This window comes from Homarus americanus, unplaced genomic scaffold, assembly GCF_018991925.1.
Source record: "Homarus americanus isolate GMGI-L3 unplaced genomic scaffold, GMGI_Hamer_2.0 scaffold36734, whole genome shotgun sequence".
NCBI lineage: Eukaryota > Metazoa > Arthropoda > Malacostraca > Decapoda > Nephropidae > Homarus > Homarus americanus.
The window spans coordinates 13,235,011-13,242,191 of NW_024733126.1; positions in this window are offsets into that span (position 1 = coordinate 13,235,011).

The following is a 7,181-nucleotide window of genomic DNA, read 5'->3' on the forward strand; positions in this document are numbered from 1 at the left end:
CATTCACACACACACACATTCAGATTCGGGTATCTTATTTGTTTAGGGAACACCCACCAGAGGGCAGAGGAGTGCAGGGCCCGATGAAAATAGTCAATGTGTGTGAGCTGTTGCCCCTCCCACCTCAACTCTCTCTCTCTCTCTCTCTCTCCCTCTCTCTCTCTCTCTCTCTCTCTCTCTCTCTCTCTCTCTCTATTTCCCTTTACCTCACGTCTATTTCACAGCTGACTCTCTTACTCTCTCTCTTCTCTTTTCACTATTCATCTCTTTTTCCTATTTTTTCTTTTACTTTCACGCGCACTATTTGTTTACCCTTATTCTCTTCGTCTTTCTTCTCTTCTTGCATTTAATTTTTCCACATTGTTCTCTCTCTCTCTCTCTCTCTCTCTTTCTCTAATGATCCCTTCGTTCACTCTACTACATGCATTTCTTTCCCATCCTATCTTTCTATATACACATACTTAATCCTTAATCCCCACTTCATCCCTCTCGTTCTCTTAAGACTTGGTCTCTCTCTCTCTCTCTCTCTCTCTCTCTCTCTCTCTCTTCTCTCTTAATCCTATCCCTTTCTACTCTTATCTTTCTTTTCGCCTCTTCTCCATTATTTTCCTTTTCTTCCACCCCCTTCTCTCCCCCATTATCCTCCCTTGTTCCACTTCTTCCCCTTAGCCTTCTCTCTCCCTCCTTCATTATGCCTCTCCTCCCGTCTTCTTTCTTCCCCCCCTTCCTGTATCTCTCTCCCTTCCTTGTTCTACATCTCACCTTCTCCCATTTAATCCTTTCCCTTCTCTCTACTCTTCACCTTTCCTCCCTCTCTCCCTCATTATCTCAGCCTAAACCCCCTCTCTCTCTCCCTCCCTCACCCTCCCTCTTCCCCTGTCCTCATCCTCCCCTTCACGAGGCAGCACCCACCGCCGCCTGTTGCATGCATTTGTTTACAGGGAAAACAGGCCGGGTCATTGAGCGCTCTATATCTCACCAGCCGACTTTATTAATATCGCGCGCTTTTATAAATCCCAAATATTTTTTTTTTTTGTGTGTGTGTGAGGACGACATCACCGGCGTCCGTACGTAAGCTGTTTTAAAAAGCCATCCGCGTTGCTCTGAGTCTTTTACATCTTGGCGTCATTCAAAATCAAACTGGGACAACACAAACACAGATAGAGAATATAAATAGATGGAGGAAAAGAGATGGAATTTATATTTTTGGAGGTTATTGTAATTATTATTTTTTTTATTTTGTTTTCCGTGATCTGATGATATTTGGGTTCCCCTTCAAAAAAGAAAAAAGAAAAAAGGAAAAAGAAACAATAGGTATTCTTTTACACTTTTTTTTCCCTTCCTAGGATAATTACATTTCCTCCTATACCCCCTTCCCATTCCTACGTTCCCCTCTCCTCTCACTACGTCCCTGTCCCCCCTTCCTACGCCCCCATCCCTCTCCTTTCCACCCCCTATCCCCCTGTGACCATGGTATTGCTCTAGAACTCTACACTGTTATATTTTCCCGATATTTTTTCTCCCCCTCTTAATAGCGACGACCAGACAACACTCGGCGGCTGTATTTTGAGCGGAGAAATGTGAAAGTTACACATTTGAGTAAACTTACTGTATTTTGCGTGGAACAAATAGCTGGAAGTTGACTACGGCGTAGATTATTGCATTTACAGGAAAAAATATTAAAAAAAGAAGAAAGTGCTATGTAAATCGTTTTCCTCGTGTTGTCTTAAAGAAGCCTCAGTGGAAATTAATGACAAATATTTATGTTGATATTTTTACGTAAAATTGCATTGACATGTATATATAATCGTCCACTCATCTCAAATAATGTTCACCAACACCAGAAAGGAAACAATCCCCATAACTTGTTCGATCGGAGAAGCTGTTTGAAACTTACGATATTTACAAAACATATAATTTATCTTACAATAAAAGAAGTTTGCCAGAAAGTTTCCCGTGAATTGTTCTGACAGCCAACAGTTCTCCGTGATGTGTGTTTGTGTGTGTGTGTATGAGGAGTGAGCCAATGAGTGCCGGTGTTATATATTATGTACGTGTGGGCGACTGTGCGCCATAGCTTGTTGCAAACCTTATTTAATTAGCGTTAATATTGCTACTTTGTTATCTAGAATACGAGTTTCTTGCTGAGTTAGCCAGTTAAATTATAAATAAAATTAGCATTATAGTGATAGGTAATTCAATCTTAAAGACATGAAAGTTGCCAATATCTCTTTACAGTCGACAGATATTTGCCTTGTAAGTGGATCACCCTCTATAGATAGTTTAGCCCATTGTATATATATTATTAGTATTATCGCTTAGATCAAAGTTTTATTATTTTAGCCACCGGTTTCTGTTGGTTTGTTCAGTCCATTACTAAGCTAAACACAAGTGTATGATTCAATCGATTTTATTTTATTTTAATTTAATACAAAAACTTTAAATATTTATCGTGTCTGTCCGCGTTCTTCCCACAGTCATTCTTATCGAACACTACATAAGCGATAATGAGTCTATATATATTCTACCAGACAAGTATAGTATTGTAGACACTTAACTGTATATCTAATTAGCGAGTTGATGACAATTAGATAAAAATAATTATATCTTTAATAACAACCTATTTTGGCTCCTTCGTTAAAGACAAATTGTTATAATGATATTCAGTATAAGTGGCAGAGGTTAATTTACAGTATTTAAGGTCAGGAAAGGTCGGGTTGGTCAGGTTACTAATGGTGTGACTCACTTGTTGTTTACATAAAGATTAACTACATGATGTTTACTACATACATTGCAGTTTAAATTTCCGTTAAAGGTTATTGTATTCATTTATTCGTTTACTTAATAACTAATTAGTGTGCTAGACAAACAAACACACACACACACACACACACACACACACACACAGTCGCATATGTAGTATACGTGTGTGTGTGTGTGTTGATAATCTGAAATTCAAGGGATAATTAGGGAGGATTAAATTTCATAATCGTTAATCATCCTTTTATTTTCTTCATATTTTTATGCATTATATTTTACTTAAGAAAATCATTGCAGTCATTTTGTCTCCGAAAACAATAATTGTAATGTCGGTGAAAGGCGACATTGTTTACTACTAAATAAGCGCACATAAATCTACAAGAACAAATTAAGGAAGGACTTGATTAGTTTAGGTAAAATCAAGGTTGCTGGCAGTGTATTAAATGCGAGGCGCTAACTGTATCAAATGTTACTTTGTACACATCAAACTAAAGCTACAAAACGGGAGAATACTAATAAGATTTACATGAGAGAAAACTAACCTTAAACAGCTTTATTAAACTTGTGAATCTTGAAAAACAAATATATATTTCGCCGCTAGTGATCACAAAATCCACTGATATATCGCGGAATGGCAAATGCAATTTAGAGATAACGAAAGACCTTCCACTGGCGTCGTGAAGGGAGGCAACCAGACAAAAGTTGAGCAACAATAGAACACACAAAGCTACCGCCTCCCTATGTCGTCGCCACCACAAACCTCTCCCCCACGTCTGCCTTTAACAAATGTTATGGACACACACTACTCCTTCTCTGACACTCTTATCAGCGTATTGCAATTTACAAAAGCAAGATTATTCCCACATTCAAAAGGTGGGGATTGGGTAGGGCTGGTTGTGGAGGGGAAGGGAGAGAGAGTGGCAGGGAGGGGGAGGAGAGGAGGAAGAGGGGTGTTGGTGAAATTGGGAAAAGGATGAAGGGTAAGTGGAGATAGGGGTGAGGAAAGAGACGAGAAGAGCGAGAGGGAAGCAGTAGGGAGGGGGCGGGGTGACGAAATTAGGATAGGGATGAGTGAGAGGGAGGGAGAGAGTGAGGGAAAGGGAGGGGAGAGGGAAGAGATGTCTTAGAGATGAAAGGGACGAAGTGAGGATGGGCGGGGTGGCGGAATTAGGATAGGAAAGGAGGGAAAGAGGAGGTAGGTGTCTGAGAAGAGACGGCTAGGAAGTGAGTGACATGTAGAGATGAGGGGGCGTGGTTGTAAGGATGGAGGAGGAGGGTTAGGGAGGAAGGGAAGGAATGGTTGGAGGTGTGAGAGAGGGTGTAAGGGGGACTGGCCTAGAACCGCGGTGGATAGTCTCCAGTACAGTGAATGAGGTCTTCACGGGGACGCCTGTCTGGGAGTGCTAGCTAGCGTCGCGCCCTTGGCAACGGTGGAGTGTGCCCGATTATCACTGCCAATACTGCCAATGTCCCTGTAAGAATACCAAGAGACATACAATGCATTAAATTGCCGCAACTAGACCGGAGAATTGGCCGAAATATTACCTCGGAAATATTGCTTTTACATGCAGTCACTTGTAAGGAGTCACTTTTTCTCCTCTCTGTCAAAAACTTCTATTAGATACAATGCACCCAAAACCTCTAATAACAAAGAGATGCATCCGTGAAGAATTCGTGTTACTGATGGACTCTACAGCTAGACATTTGGTTGATGATTAACGAGTCAAAGGCCATAGTGAAGCGAATCCTCTGAATCGCAAGATACAACTCGACCCACGGAGTACACCTTAGACGTTAACGAACCCGGAGCTCTTGTGTACTTATCGAACTCAAGCTTCTAATACCATCATTTGCTCGTTGCATTTTAATATATGCATGTACTAATGTGTACTTAGACTCGTAAACATTGCTCTTTACACTCATGATTACGTTAATAATCGTCTTGGGAATTAAACTCTGAATAAAATTGTTTGTTTATTACGGTGTCTGTTGTGACCAGGTATTTTAGCGAGAGCTATTCACCTGCCTCTTTGATTGGAACTGATACCTAAACGCCTTGTTACTGCCCTGCATATCGTAAATTAGTTAGTAAATAAATTTTATTCACCCTGTATACTTAGTGGGAATAAAGTATACAAATTGGCTATATAGTATTAGTGATCGATTCTTTCAGTGTAGTTTCAACAGAATTAATTTATACTATAAATACTCACCCGACACGTTTGTCATCTGTTATTGGGTTAATATCCATGATTATACTCCTGATATATTGGGTTCAAATTATATAAAGACCAATATATTTAATTTACATAAATCTTAAGCCTTAGGTCAAAGAAGTAATTTGTCTATAAAATAACAATGTATTCTCGTTAATATATCTTTTTTAGCTAAATAGAGTCTTTATTGATGACTTGAAGTACGATTCTTCAGATTTTATACACTATATATATGTACTGTATGCTGCAAAGACACCCTCTATACTGAAGTCACTGAACACACTCTACATGTGATAAGTCTTTGAGAGCCCAGGTAATATTTTCTGTTATAGAATTTAATAAAATTATACTTTCAAAAGTAATTTATCATCATGGTATCGTTTTCAGGGAAGACAATCTGTGTTTATTTCTTCTACGGTGCACTATAAAATTTTAAGAATAAAAATTTAGCTATTGCAAAATTTTGACCTCTGAATAATTTCGTTTAATAAATCAAAATTTCTTACGTAATGCAATATAAATTCAGAACAAGCAAATATCTCAGTGTGGGTCAGTTTCCTGGGACCTGAAGGTTGGCGAGACTCCTTTGGGACATTTCATTCTTTGCTTTGAATTAATTTGAGTTTGATTTTTGTTATTCTGTTTTTATGTAATCCGCATAGTGAATTATGAATTAATTTCGTTCTTTCCGTAACTTTACTTGTGGGCTTGTAGATACTGAGATAATTTTCATCCCCCGTGTTAGGTGGGAATTGGTCATCTAACAGGTAGATTATTTTCTCGTGTTTTTTAAGTAGATTTGGCTTTTAAATTCTATTTTTTGTTTATAAGTTAGATCTAAAATTAGTATCTAACAGCAAGATTATTTCCCCCATGTGTGTTAATGGATATTTGGCAGCTAACAAAACTGGCCTGAGCTCTTGTTTATGTACCAGCTGCGGGTACATAAAAATACACTGATTTTCATCATGTATTTATTGGACAAAGCATCTTCCATCATGCCTCTTAATAGGAGCAGGTTATTCTCTTTACCTGTTATTATAATAATAATAATAATTAGAAGAGCAAACTTATCATTAGATATTTTCCCGAAAGAAAATTTTGTTTTAAGTTTCGAACTTAATGTTATTTTCTGATAAGATTACTATTTTTTTTTAAGAATTCTTCATTTAGGATTTTTTATTCAGTCTGAACTCATGTAACGAAAATAGGTTACTAATCGTGATTCTTAGAATATTCTGTTTATGTGCTTTCTTTCTTTAAAATCCAACCACTGAAAAGCGTACATTTTCTGTGATTACACTTGAATTCCAATAATAATAATACCAGTTATGATAATAATAATAATAATAATAATAATAATAATAATAATAATAATAATAATAATAATAATAATAATAATAATAATAATAATAATAATAATAATAATAATAATAATAATAATAATAATAATAATAGGCCTACATATTCATTATACTTGACGTGTTGCTACAATATATACATGTATGTTCTCAGTAATATGATTTTTTTTAAATATCTTAGAGAGTTTGTGTTCTAAGCTCTATATTATATAAAATTAAATAGATTTTGTGTTAACTACAGTATGAAGTTTATTATTTAGATAATTTTTAGTAAAAGTTAATGAGGTCAGGTTGTTTCCCAAATGTACACAAGGAATGGTTGTTATGGCTGAAAATTAATATATTTTTTTAATTATATATCACCTTATGTAACCTGGATTAAAATAATATGTTGCATGTAAATTTCCTAGCAAATGGTATTCCAAGAGAGCTAAATTATAGCTTCTAAGAGACTCAGATATAATTGTATTCGTAAAGTTATGTATTTTATGTATATATTTCTGTGTCTTACAGTTAACAGATGTACTATATTCTTGAGACACATATCTTCAATGGCAAATAAGAAAATAAATAAATAAATAAATAAATATATATATATATATATATATATATATATATATATATATATATATATATATATATATATATTTATGGAGTATTAAATTTTATGGTATTTTTGAGGGTTAAAGTATATTAAATAACCTTGACGCTTATTACACAGGTATAGTGATATAAATCAGCATCGAATCTGTATATAATTGTTTAAATCTTTAATATTGTTGACCATATAAAATAACCTGGACTCGCTTTTCCTATATTGTAAGTTATTTTTTATTTCTACTGT